The sequence below is a fragment of the Anomaloglossus baeobatrachus genome, chromosome 4 (assembly GCF_048569485.1).
Source record: "Anomaloglossus baeobatrachus isolate aAnoBae1 chromosome 4, aAnoBae1.hap1, whole genome shotgun sequence".
NCBI lineage: Eukaryota > Metazoa > Chordata > Amphibia > Anura > Aromobatidae > Anomaloglossus > Anomaloglossus baeobatrachus.
The window spans coordinates 514,425,501-514,438,490 of record NC_134356.1 but is presented as its reverse complement, the minus strand read 5'-3'; positions in this window follow the sequence as shown (position 1 = coordinate 514,438,490).

Below are 12,990 nucleotides of genomic sequence, written 5' to 3'. Positions count from 1 at the left end.
ACAGTAAATAAACATTGCCATAACACTTACCGGTCCCTGCGATCCCTCCTGCACTCTGTCTCCTGCCGCTATTCCATCCGATGATCGCTGAATCCTCCCGGTGACTGGCACTGCCAGCAGAGAAGCAGGACCTATCGTGACGTCAAAATAGCCATGTGACCAGTCACGTGGCTATTATCTCATTGGCTACAGACTGGTCACATGACTATGACGCGTCATGTAGGACCTGCGAGTGCATCTCTCCGGTACACGGTGCACATTTGTGTATCGCCGTGTACCGGTGATATGCTCTAGCACACGGTCGACTCCCCGTTCCGTTAGGGACCGGCTGACACAGCCGGTCATTAACGGAGATCACCGTTGCCATAGCAACGCAGTTAGCGGTGACGTCACCGCTAACCGCGGCTCCGGGAGCACCGTTGCTATGGTAACGCGTCTGTCAGCGTTACCGCTGTTACCGCTAGCAGCACTGATCACTCACAGAGTGAAGGCTGCACGCTGCTTCCCGATTGTAGTGAGGATGAGGTGCCACAGCTCATCAAGTGATGGGCTGGGGCACCTCATCCTCACTACAATCGTCACTACTACTACACTAGTGAGGATTGTAGTGAGGATAAGGTGCCCCAGCTCATCAAGTGATGGGCTGGGGCACCTCATCCTCACTACAATCGTCACTACTACTACACTAGTGAGGATTGTAGTGAGGATGAGGTGCCCCAGCTCATCAAGTGATGGGCTGGGGCACCTCATCCTCACTACAATCGTCACTACTACTACACTAGTGAGGATTGTAGTGAGGATGAGGTGCCCCAGCTCATCAAGTGATGAGCTGGGGCACCTAATCCTCACTACAATCCTCACTATAATCCTGAAGTGCAGTTTCTTCAAATTCATTTAAAGGCACTTGGAACGCTAAAATTGCTGCTTATAATTTAAGCCTCTATTAAAAACCTCTTATCAGCGCTGGTTTATTGGGGATTTATTGGGCTGACAGGGGGTAATAAAGATGGAGTCTCTAATGTGTCTGTGTATTTATTTCTATTAAAGTATTTTTTCTCTGTGTGGTGTCTTTTTTTTAACCCTTTATTGGAGATTCTTAATGGCCGGGTCAAACGTGCCTGACATTAAGAATCTCTGGCTTAATACTGGCTAGTAAAACAAAGCCAGTATTAACTCATGATTACCCAACAAGCCACCCGGCTCCAGGGCTGTTGGAAGAGTTGGATACAGCGCCAGATGATGGCGCTTCTATGAGGGCGCCATTTTCTGGGACGGCTGCGGACTGAAATTCGCAGCAGAGGCGCCCAGAAACCTCGGGCTAACCTGTGCTGCGGATTCCAATCCCCAGCTGCCTAGTTGTACCTGGCTGGACACAAAAATGGGGCGAAGCCCACGTCATTTGTTTTTTAATTATTTCATGAAATAAGTGAAATAATTAAAAAAAACGGGCTTCCCTATATTTTTGGTTCCCAGCCGGGTACAAATAGGCAACTGGGGGTTGGAGGCAGCCCGTGGCTGCCTGCTGTACCTGGCTAGCATACAAAAATATGGCGAAGCCCACGTCATTTTTTTGGTGGGCAAAAAACTTCTGCATACAGTCCTGGATGGAGTATGCTGAGCCTTGTAGTTCTGCAGCTGCTGTCTGCTCTTCTCCATACAGACAGACAGCAGCTGCAGAACTACAAGGCTCAGCATACTCCATCGAGGACTGTATGCAGAAGTTTTTTGCCCCCTGAAAAAATTATGTGGGCTTCGCCATATTTTTGTATGCTAGCCAGGTACAGCAGGCAGGTACGGCTGCCCCCAACCCCCAGTTGCCTATTTGTACCCGGCTGGGAACCAAAAATAAAGGGAAGCCCTTTTTTTATTATTTCATGAAATAATTAGAAAACAAATGACGTAGGCTTCGCCCCATTTTTGTGTCCAGCCAGGTACAACTAGGCAGCTGGGGATTGGAATCCGCAGCACAGGTTGGCCTGAGCTTTCTGGGCCCCACTGCTGCGAATTGCAGTCTGCAGCCGCCTCAGAAAATGGCACTTTCATAGAAGCGCCATCTTCTGGCGCTGTATCCAACTCTTCCAGCACCTGCCTGCTATACCTGGCTAGCATACAAAAATATGGCGAAGCTCACATCCTTTTTTGTAGTTTTTTGGCAAAAAAATAAAAAATGCTTCCCTGGATTTTCCATTGCCAGTGAAGGTAACACCAAGCAGTGGGGGTTAGCAGATAGTAGCTGCTTGGATTACCCTTAGCTAGCAATACAAAAAATGCAGCGGGAGCCCATATATATTTTTTTTAATTATTTATTTAAATAACTAAAAACAAAATGGGCTTCCCTGTATTTTGATTGCTGGACATCACAGTGCTGTAAAAATAAATCTTTAAAAAAAATGACGTAGCGCTCCGCGGTATTTTTGATTCTCAGCGCAGATAAAGCAGACAGCTATGGGTTGCCACCCCCATCTGCCTGCCGTTACCTTGGTTGGCAATCAAAATACAGGGAAGCCCATTAATTTTTTCTATTTAAAAAATAGTTAAAAAAAAAATGACGTTGGGTCCCCCCATTTTTGATAGCCAGCTATGGTAAAGCAGACGGCTGTAGCCTGAAAACCACAGCTGGCAGCTTTACCGTGGTTGGGGATCCAATGTGGAGGTTCCCCAGGCTCTTTTTTTATAATTATTTTATAAATATTAATAATTACACAAAAAAAGTAGGGTCCCCCCCAAATTGGATCACCAGCCAAGGTAAAGCGGACAGCTGTGGTCTGGTATTCTCAGGGTGGGTAGGTCCATAGTTATTGGGCCTTCACAGCCTAAAAATAGCAGGCCGCAGGCACCCCAGACGTGGCGCATCCACTAGATGCGCCAATCCTGGCGCTTCACCCCAGCTCATCCCGTGCCCTGGTGCAGTGGCAAACGGGGTAATAAATCGGGTTGATACTAGCTGTAAAGTCACCTGAGATCAAGCCCAGCAGTTTGTGATGTCATGGCGTCTATTAGATACCCAACATCATAAACTGTCAGTACTAACAAAAAAAAAAAAATTGACAAAAGAAATTTATTTGAAAAAACAGTCCCCAAAACATTTCCTCTTTCACCAATTTATTGTAAGAAAAAAAATAAAGGGGTCCCACAACGACTCTGGACCGTCTAGAATATGGGGGGGAGACACTCAGGGAACGTATCCCCCATTTTCTAGGAGTGCGGACCCTTCATGTGAGGAGTGTGGGTGCAATGAATCTGCACTCACTCTCCCCGGGTCCACAGCAGCAGAGTCCATGTCGTAATGGTTGCTACCAAAGCTGCAATGCCCTGCTCATGAGGTAAGGGCATGCTTAATCAGGAGAACTACTGTAGAGGAAGCTCTGCTCACTGGTATATAGGTGCTCAGAGGTAATAATAGATAAAATTAGTGAGTAACCTCGGCACTCTAAATCTCCCAGACTAAGTCAGTAAGTCACAACGGATAGTAATGCAAAATCACTCTTTATTGGTCCATATTAAGAACATTTTTTTTTTCATAAGCATATATGTTTTTGTCCAAAACAAGTTACAATTGACGTTTCGGCCTGAGCCTTCGTCAGATTGGACTTATCTGCATGTAATCCTGAAAAATGACAATAATCAGTATCACATAAGAGTGAGAGAACAATAACATAAACTCGAACAATGTAGAGGTACAATTGGGATGCAGCAAAAAAATTGCAACACAGCAAGAAATGAAACACATGATACAAATGTCATAATACAGTACAAGGACAATATAGTAATGACAAATATGGGGTCAGAGTAGGCTTAGACAGCTCTGGTACGAAAGAGATGTCAATCATAAAGTAACATGTGCAGTAGGTGTAGAGCTACACTATGCATGGCAGAGCTAATGGGTAGACCGACCATAGAAAAAGAACGGAGAAAAAGTGGAGAAAAAGTGGAGAAAAAGTGGAGAAAAAATGGAGAAAAAGTGGAGAAAAAGTGGAGAAAGAGTGGAGAAAAAATGTAGAAAAAGTGGAGAAAAAATGGAGAAAAAGTGGAGAAGAAATGGAGAAGAAGTGAAGAAAAAGTAGAGAAAAAGTGGAGAAAAAGTGGAGAAAAAGTGGAGAAGAAGTGGAGAAAAAGTGGAGAAAAAGTGGAGAAAAAGTGGAGAAAAAGTGGAGAAAAAATGGAGAAAAAATGGAGAAAAAATGGAGAAAAAATGGAGAAAAAATGGAGAAAAAGTGGAGAAAAAATGGAGAAAAAGTGGAGAAAAAGTGGAGAAAAAGTGAAGAAAAGGTGGAGAAGAAGTGGAGAAAAAGTGGAGAAAAAGTGGAGAAAAAGTGGAGAAAAAGTGGAGAAAGAGTGGAGAAAAAATGGAGAAAAAGTGGAGAAAAAATGGAGAAAAAATGGAGAAAAAGTGGAGAAGAAGTGGAGAAGTGGAGAAAAAATGGAGAAAAAGTGGAGAAAAAGTGGAGAAAAAGTGGAGAAAAAGTGGAGAAAAAGTGGAGAAAAAATGGAGAAAAAGTGGAGAAAAGGTGGAGAAAAGGTGGAGAAGTGGAGAAGAAGTGGAGAAGAAGTGTTTGTTCATGCCAGATGGGAGATAAATAATTTTTTACCGGCGCTGTCATTTACTGTAACGTGATAATCGGTGTACGGTGTATACCTGTGATCACGTGAGCGGGAACCGGAAAAACCGTCCTGAATCATGATCTCCAGGGTCTCAGCTAGCCCTGAAACCCCGGAGATTTTCTGACGCTGGGGGGCGTTATTCACTTATTTCTGCCTGCTGTTTATAAACGGCAGATCAGAATAAGGCTACATTAACATGACCGATCCATTTTTGCGGTCTGCAAAAAACAGTCCGTTTTTTTTCACGAGTGCATCCGTGTGGCATCCGTTTCCGTTCCGTAGACGGTCCGTATGTCATCTGTTTGTCATCCGTGTGCCTTCCGTTTTTTTTGTGTACTTCAAAAAAACTGAAGGAGGGTAAATGCATAAATTTACCCAGGATCCATAGCTTCATCCTACATGAGGCGGTCACATGTTCACTCCAGTGCCATTTTCTACTGCTTTTCACAGCGTAGAGCGCTCTGGTGATTTTCTTGTGCTTGTGCACTTCATATCAGTTTTTTCTGTCATTATAATGGCAGAAAGACACATAATGTCCCACTCTCCTGCATTTTGTAATTTTGCACCCTTTGGTGCCTTTCATGTGGCACTAAGGGGTGCTTAGCTTTGTATTTAGCCAAAAAAATGAAAAAAAAAAAAAAAATGACGTAGGGTTCCCCCTAGTTTTGTAGCCAGCTAGGGTAAAGCAGACGGCTGCAGCCTGCAGACCACAGCTGGCAACCTCACCTTGGCTGGTAATCCAAAACTGAGGGCACCCCACGCTGTTATTTTAAATTAAATAAATAATTAAAAAAAAAAAACACGTAGGGGTCCCCCCAAAATTGGATCACCAGCCAAGGTAAAGCAGACAGCTGGGGTCTGATATTCTCAGACTAGGGAGGTCCATAGTTATTGGACTCTCCCCAGCCTAAAAATAGCAGGCCGCAGCCGCCCCAGAAGTGGCGCATCCATTAGATGCGCCAATCCTGGTGCTTCGCCCCAGCTCATCCCGCGCCCTGGTGCGGTGGCAAACGGGGTAATATATGGGGTTAATACCAGATGTGTAATGTCACCTGGCATCAAGCCCTGGGGTTGGTGAGGTCAGGCGTCTATCAGATACCTGACATCAACCCAGTCAGTAATAAAAAAAAATAGACGACAAACACATTTTTATTTGAAAAAACACTCCCCAAAACATTCCCTCTTTAACCAATTTATTAGAAAGAAAAACAAATCCAGGTCTGGTGTAATCCAAGGGGTTGCCATGACGATCCACACTGTCCCAGTCAATGAAGAACAGAATGTTCCCCATTGGCTGGGAGAGCAATGCAGTGACCTGAGCTAACATCAATGGGTCAGCCCAGGTCACTGCAGGGGATGACAAGTGCTGCTGTCAGCAAGGTACATTACCTGCGCTGATCTCCAGCACACTGACAGCACCTGTCACTGAGTTCAATGACCTTCACAACCAAGTATCGCGAGAGGCCCGTGACGTCACCGCTAGTCAGTCTCGGGTCGGAAGCGAGAGGTGATGTGACAAGCGGCGGCCATGGAGGACAGTGACAGCGCTGAGGTCGGGATGGCGGGACTTCATCACCGCAGGTAAGCCGAGCGGGACCATGTGTGCAGAGTGTGTGTGTGTGTGTGTGTGTATATGTATGTGTACATGCCCCGGGCAGGAGGGGGCGGAGCGAGCTGAGCGAGGAAGTGTGGGCTTCCTGCACGTAACTAGGATAAACATCGGGTTACTAACCAAAGCGCTTTGCTTGGATACCCGATGTTTATCTTGGTTACCAGCTTGTGGCAGGCTGCCAGCGATGGCTCCTGCACACTGTAGCTGTAAAAAGCCCTGCTTTTTGCTGCTAGAACCGTTCTCGAACGTATCAAGAACTATCGAGCTTTTGCAAAAAGCTCGAGTTCTAGTTCGATCTAGAACAGCCCCCAAAATCACTCGAGCCTCGAACTGGAGAACCTCGAACCGCGAACCGCGCTCAACTCTACCCATAACCCGCCTGTCAACCATCGTAACTCCCCATCATCGGGCCCCGGGACCACCAACCCCCTACCCACGGAGGGAAGGGCCAACATCTAGCTGCTCCATACCACCACTCCCGGGATCCCCATACAGAGCAGCGGTGGTGTCCACACAATCACCACAACCGTGGGTGGCGTCACGGACAATAAATCCCCAAAACCAATCCCCTTTTCACTCACGGGCGAGGAGCGCCGCTCGAGTCCCCAGGATCCGGCCCATCGCTCGAGCCACCGAGCAACAGCAGCCGCGGCAGCAGCGGCAGCCGGACCCGAGCAGTGGGAGAGCGCGGCGTGTCCTCCTCCGCCCGCGACAACTTGGCGTCACGAACAGGATCTTACCTCTCTGCCGTCTGGTAGAGGTGCGCCTTGTTACCGCCGGAGGTATCCGGCCAGAAAAATTTCAGAAGCCGCCATCTTTGGCGCGAAAAGTTCCCGCTCGAGCGTCTTCTCGAGTAGTGGAGGCGCGAAGGCCAAAACCCCGCCCCGATAGAGGAGGAGCTGGAAAAAAAAAAGGCTAAGGGGGACGAAATGGCGACTGGTCGCATGTAGCCGCGTCTATAAAGGCAGGGACGCCAGGACTCTGCAGCGATATTGGGTTCCTGGAAGACCTCGTTACCAAGATGCATAACCCAACTCCCAACGAGGAAGCCCCCGCACCCTGCACGGCGACGTGGTTGAGGGACCGGACCATCCCGCTGAGTAACCGTCTGCAGGCCCACATGCAACTCCTCCTGGAGGAGTGGGAGACCGACATGGCGGACGTGGTGGCTGCTATGCGGAGACGCGAGGTGGAAGAGGATTTGGAGGAGCGGGTAAGAGACCCACGCCCCTGTATTCCTGAGGGATCGGCCATTGAAGCTGAGGAGCCTGGCCTGCCTCCGCTCACCCTGCCTCTCTCCCCGCTACCCGTGTTAGCTGCTGCCGCTCCGCCACTAGGCCCGCTACCTGCCGAACCGGTAGCGATACCCTGCCAAGCCGCCCCGGCGGACCAACTGGCTGCAGACGTCCAGGACGTCCCTGAATTACTCCCGGGGGAACCGCTAGGCCCCTTAACAAAATTGTGCCAGAAGTCCCGGCAGTGATTGCGCCGGACCCCGAGCCCGGGACCGTGGCATGGATGAAGGCCCGGGTGATTAAATTCCACCAACGTCAGCAGGATCAGATCTTCCGGATGATGGAGCAGTGGACCAACGAGGTGGAGATGCTGATTACAACTGCCCCGATGTACGGGAGGGGAATAGATGTAACAGAGTCGACTGGTGACCCACGTCCCTATGTCCTACCAGGACCGGCCGCTGCGGCTGAGGGGCCCGGCCTAGTCTCGGCCTATGCATCACCCTTGCCGTTACTTATGGGGCGCCTCAGTGTGAACTCGCCTGACCTGCTGCCCTGTGCTACTGCAGAAGGATCTGGTGTGCTGGATGCTGGAGGCCAGGAGGCTGCGGCAGCTGGCGGCAACCCGCCTGATGCAGGAACAATTGATGATGACTCATCCCAGCCCCGGGCCCACTGCTGAGTTTGAGGGGGCAAGTGAGTATTCCCGCTATGAAGGAGACCCAGTGGTTTTCCATACCCCGCGTACCGGTGGAAATGGGTACCGGGCACCCCTGTCACAGCAGGCATGTCAGTGCATGTTTGATATGCTGGTGGAGGGGGATGGATCTGCCTTAGCTGAAGAATCTGAGTAGGGCAGCGGAGCACCGTTGTCGCAGTCCCCGTTGGGACCACCAGTGTGTGTTTAAGGTTTAAAAAGTTTAAAAGTTATGAGAAAATGAAAATGATCACCGAAGTCTCATATGATTGTCTGCAACCGAGATTGAACTGGCCGTTGCCGGCACCGTTGTCCCCGTGGGGACCGTTTAAAGTTGCGTAAGGGACTCCTTATGGACAAGCCCGTGAACTTGCAGGGCAACCACAAACGTTAGTGGCTTGTAAATATGTTTGTTGCAGCTACCACCGTTACCGCCTCCGGAGAGGCAGATTGGAGGGAGGGCCCGCAGTGGAGCAGGCTGGGGCCCAGCCACCACAGGAACCGGTGGCTACCCTCTGGAGGGGAAGGACAGATCCCGCTCAGGTAACTTGGTTCAGGACTGGGGTCAAGGGGTGCTGCCTGTTTCTTAGGGGCAGCATCAGGGCCAGGTTACTTGGGTGGGAGAGAGCGGCAGCCGCAACCGCTACCGTAACGTTTAAGAAAAGTGCGTCCCGTTGTGGGATGATGTTACTATACTTGTATGTCTTGTTTTTTTTTATCTTTTCAGAAAAAAAAAAGAAAAGAAAACCGGTGTTGGACGGGCAGCCCGAGGACGGTCTGCGTTTTGCTAAGGGGGAATGTGACGCCATGGGCAAGCCAGTGGTCACAGGTCATGACACCACCACACACCCCACATTCCCTGCAGGCACACCAAGGTCAGAACACAAAATCCTTGTTGCTCTCCTCCAGGGGCTGATGTCCACACCAGGGGGTGGGCCAGGCGGTTGGCTCCACCCACCAAGGAGTACACAGTCCTGGAGGCGGGAAAACCAGGCAGTTTAGTTTGGAGAGTTGAGTTGGAGAGTTGAAGGAAGTGAGAGGGAAGTGGTAGAGGAGCAAGTGAAAGGAGTTGAAGTGAAGGAGAAAGTGACAGCAACAGAGCCTGAAGTTGGTCCGGGTGTGTACCCCGGACTGAGACAGCAAGGTTGGCAGACGGCGGTGACCGTCTGCAGGAGTGGCCTATTGGAGTCTACCGTAAGGACCGTGGACGGGTGGTGGCCCGGCGGTACCGGACCGGTACACAAAGAGAAGCCAGCACCATTGGCAGGGGCCTTTCGGATCCTGGCAAGGCTTGGAGTCGCAGTACAAATTGCCAAATCCGTCAGTGAAGGGGACCTCCGGGTCTCCCAACAGCTAAAGTCCCGATTGAAGGCAACCGTTCAACCATATTGGGGAGACACCGCCACCACCAAGGCACCAGTTTCCCAGGGCCAGCGCCTGTGGGCAAAAGAGGGGCTCCTCCGGCTCATATCCAAGCTGGGGAGCGGGTTACCGGTGGGAATCCATTGCTACCAACAACCGTATTTAGGTGCAGGGAAGAGACAGTCACCGCTAACTTGCAGGGAACATCAACACCGCAGCCGTCCGAGGGACCCGTCCAACCAGCCGCTTGTTTACCGTGAACTGTGTCATCATCCTTGGGCTGAGTGAGTACCTCCGTGCCGTGCGGCACAGCGCTGCCCCTGCGTCCCTGCACCTCAACAGGCCCCATAATCCGCCTGTCAACCATCCTAACTCCCCATCATCGGGCCCCGGGACCACCAACCCCCTACCCACGGAGGCGAGGGCCAACATCTAGCTGCTCCATACCACGACTCCCGGGATCCCCATACATAGCAGCGGTGGTGTCCACACAATCACCACAACCGTGGGTGGCGTCACGGACAATAAATCCCCAAAACCAATCCCCTTTTCACTCACGGGCGAGGAGCGCCGCTCGAGTCCCCGGGATCCGGCCCATTGCTCGAGCCACCAAGCAACAGCGGCCGCGGCAGCAGCGGCAGCCGGACCCGAGCAGTGGGAGAGCGCGGCGTCCCCTCCTCCGCCCGCGACAACAGCACGTCCGGTGGTCCCTTTCAGTGATTCTGTGGTGGACTGGAGCCTTCCTCCATACACTGTGTACTGTGTGTGTCCCTGGCCCTGTTGGCTTGAAACCTTCGGGTCCTGTCCCTCTTTTTACTGGGGACCTGCTCTTAGCAGCTGGCACGTGGGATTTTGTGACTGCTCTGTGTGGGAAGTCCTATCCCTCCATTGTGCTGACACCGCTAATCTTTGAGCCGTTGCAGATAGCACGTGAAGCTACTTCCCGCTGCAGGTTAATTGGCGGGTTGTGTGAAGCTACCTCCTGACTTAGGGGCCTGTCCCCCGCTGTGTGCTCGGCCCCCAGACCGGTTACTGTGGATCCGATGGCTGACGGTCCTCTTGCCCCGTCCAGCCCTGTCCTCCAGTTTCCTGCGACTGGGTCTCCATCTCCTCAGGCACAGGCCACTGTCTGCGACCCAGCCAGACTCTCCTCAGGGTGCTCTTAATCCCCAGGTCCTCTCTCTTTTTCAGTTACTACTAACTGTCTAACTGACTCCTCCCACCAGCCTGTCTGACTCATAGGTGGGCGGTTCCTTTCCCAGCTGGAACCACGCCCCCGGTGTGCCTGACAAGTGTAGTGTTTGGGTGACTAGGATTTGTGCTGTTGGTACAGAATCACTGTTGTGGACCACGGAACCAAGGAGGGTGGGCCCTGCACCAAGGATAGAGAATAGTGCAGTTCCCTGTGACACCCTGGACTAGTCCAGGGGCGTCACATATGTAGGGCAAATAGTTCAGAGGAATCTTTTTTTCAACAATCTCAGGAGTTGAAAATTAGGTTACAACAAAGAGGTTATCCTAAAAAACTTGTTGATTCAGCCTGTGAGAGAGCCAGTTCGCACTGTCCCACGTCTGCCCGTAGGAATTGCACCAGGAAGGAGGTTGGTAATTTGACTAGGTTTGTCTTCAACTTTAAGTATGGACCTTTGGAACATGCCATAAGGGGTGCACTTTGTAAAAATTGGCACATTCTGGAGAAAGATCCGGTCTTATCTGAAATGACAAATTCCAACCCTTTGGTGTCATACAGACGGTGCGGTAATTTGCGAGATAAACTTGTAAGGAACAGACTCACTAGCCCGGCGACATGGTTGGACAGATGTTGCCCACCGGGCAATTACCGGTGTGGCCACTGTAGGTTTTGTAATCTTCATTTGATTGGTCGTTCCTTGCAGGTGGGCTCGCATGTACACACGGTCCATCAGTTTATTTCATGTAAGACAAGGTTTGTGGTATATGTGGTTCTCTGCCCTTGTGGCAGGTTCTACATAGGCAAAACAATCAGATGTTTGTATATACGATTTAGGGAACACTATAATTCTGTAAGGTCAGGAAAAGGCTCTCCCAGATTGATTTCACATATTCAGGAACAGCATGAGAGCAACCCAGATGTATTACGTTTTGCTGGCCTAAAGAAGGTCCTTCTGCCATCCAAGGGGGGTGACCTGCACAAACTTTTACTGCAAGAAGAGGCCAAATTAATTATTAATTATGGGGCGCGAGGTCCCCAGGGATTGAATGATCGTGTTGACCTTACTGTATTTCTGTAAAATTGTTGCTCCAACACCTCTCTTGTTTGTTTTTACATTTATTCTTGATTGTTATAAGCATTTCTGTATGCTTATTGTATATGTCGTATGGTTTTATTTTGTGATTCTATACATATACAATCTCCCATTGTTTTTATGTGGGTCTGTGGCAATCTGTGAGCACTCCTTTAAAAGGGGTGTTGCTGTAGCTCCACATGTGGACCCGTGGAAGCCTAATCAGTAGGCGAAACGGCCGTCGTCCCTCTTTGAGGAGCCAGCTCACAGTGCGCCTTCAGCCTTTTACCCTGCACACATGTGAATAAAGATATCCAGCACAGTGGACGGAGTGCGGTCTTTCATTGCTCTCACCCGACTACCTATTGGACTTCTCAGTCTGACGAGCACCCCGCTTCTGGACACGTGGTTTTTCCAGCTCTCCACCTGGACGCAGGCAAAACCGCAGGTAACTGGCGGTGGTGCAGGACCTTCTCTGCTGCATCGCCCTCTCTCTTTCCTACTCACCGATCACGGGCGCCTCGCTGCACGGCTGTCACAAATCTCCGGCGGCTTTTCCTCTTTTGAAAATGGCTGCCGCTTCATTATTCAATCAGGTATTCCCTGCTTTCCCTGCCCACCGGCACCCATGATTGGTTGCAGTCAGACACGCCCCCACGATGAGTGACAGTTGTCTCCCTGCAACCAATCACAGCCGCTGGTGGGCGGGTCTATATCGTGCAGGAAAATAAATAAATAAATAATAATAATAAAAAAAAATAAATGCGGTTCCCCCAATTTTGATACCAGCAAGGATAAAGCCACACAAATGGAGGCTGGTATTGTCAGGATGGGGAGCACCACGCTATGGGGAGCCCACCACCCTAACAATATCAGCAGGCAGCCGCCCGGAATTGCCGCATCCATTAGATGCATCAGTCCCGGGACTCTACCCAGCTCATCCCGAATTGCCTTGGTGCAGTGGCAATCGAAGTAATAACGAGGTTAATCATGACAAGCGTCTCCCCGAGACACCTTCCATGATTAACCTGTAAGTGAAAGTAAAGAAACACTCACAGCGAAAAATCCTTTATTTGGAATAAAAGACAAAAAAACACCTCATTTACCTCTATATTAATCCCAAACAACAATCCAGGTCCGAAGTAATCCACACGACGCTTTCAGGCCTGCTACATGAAGATGACAGGAAGCGCCGTAGAACACGAGCGATCTGTGTCC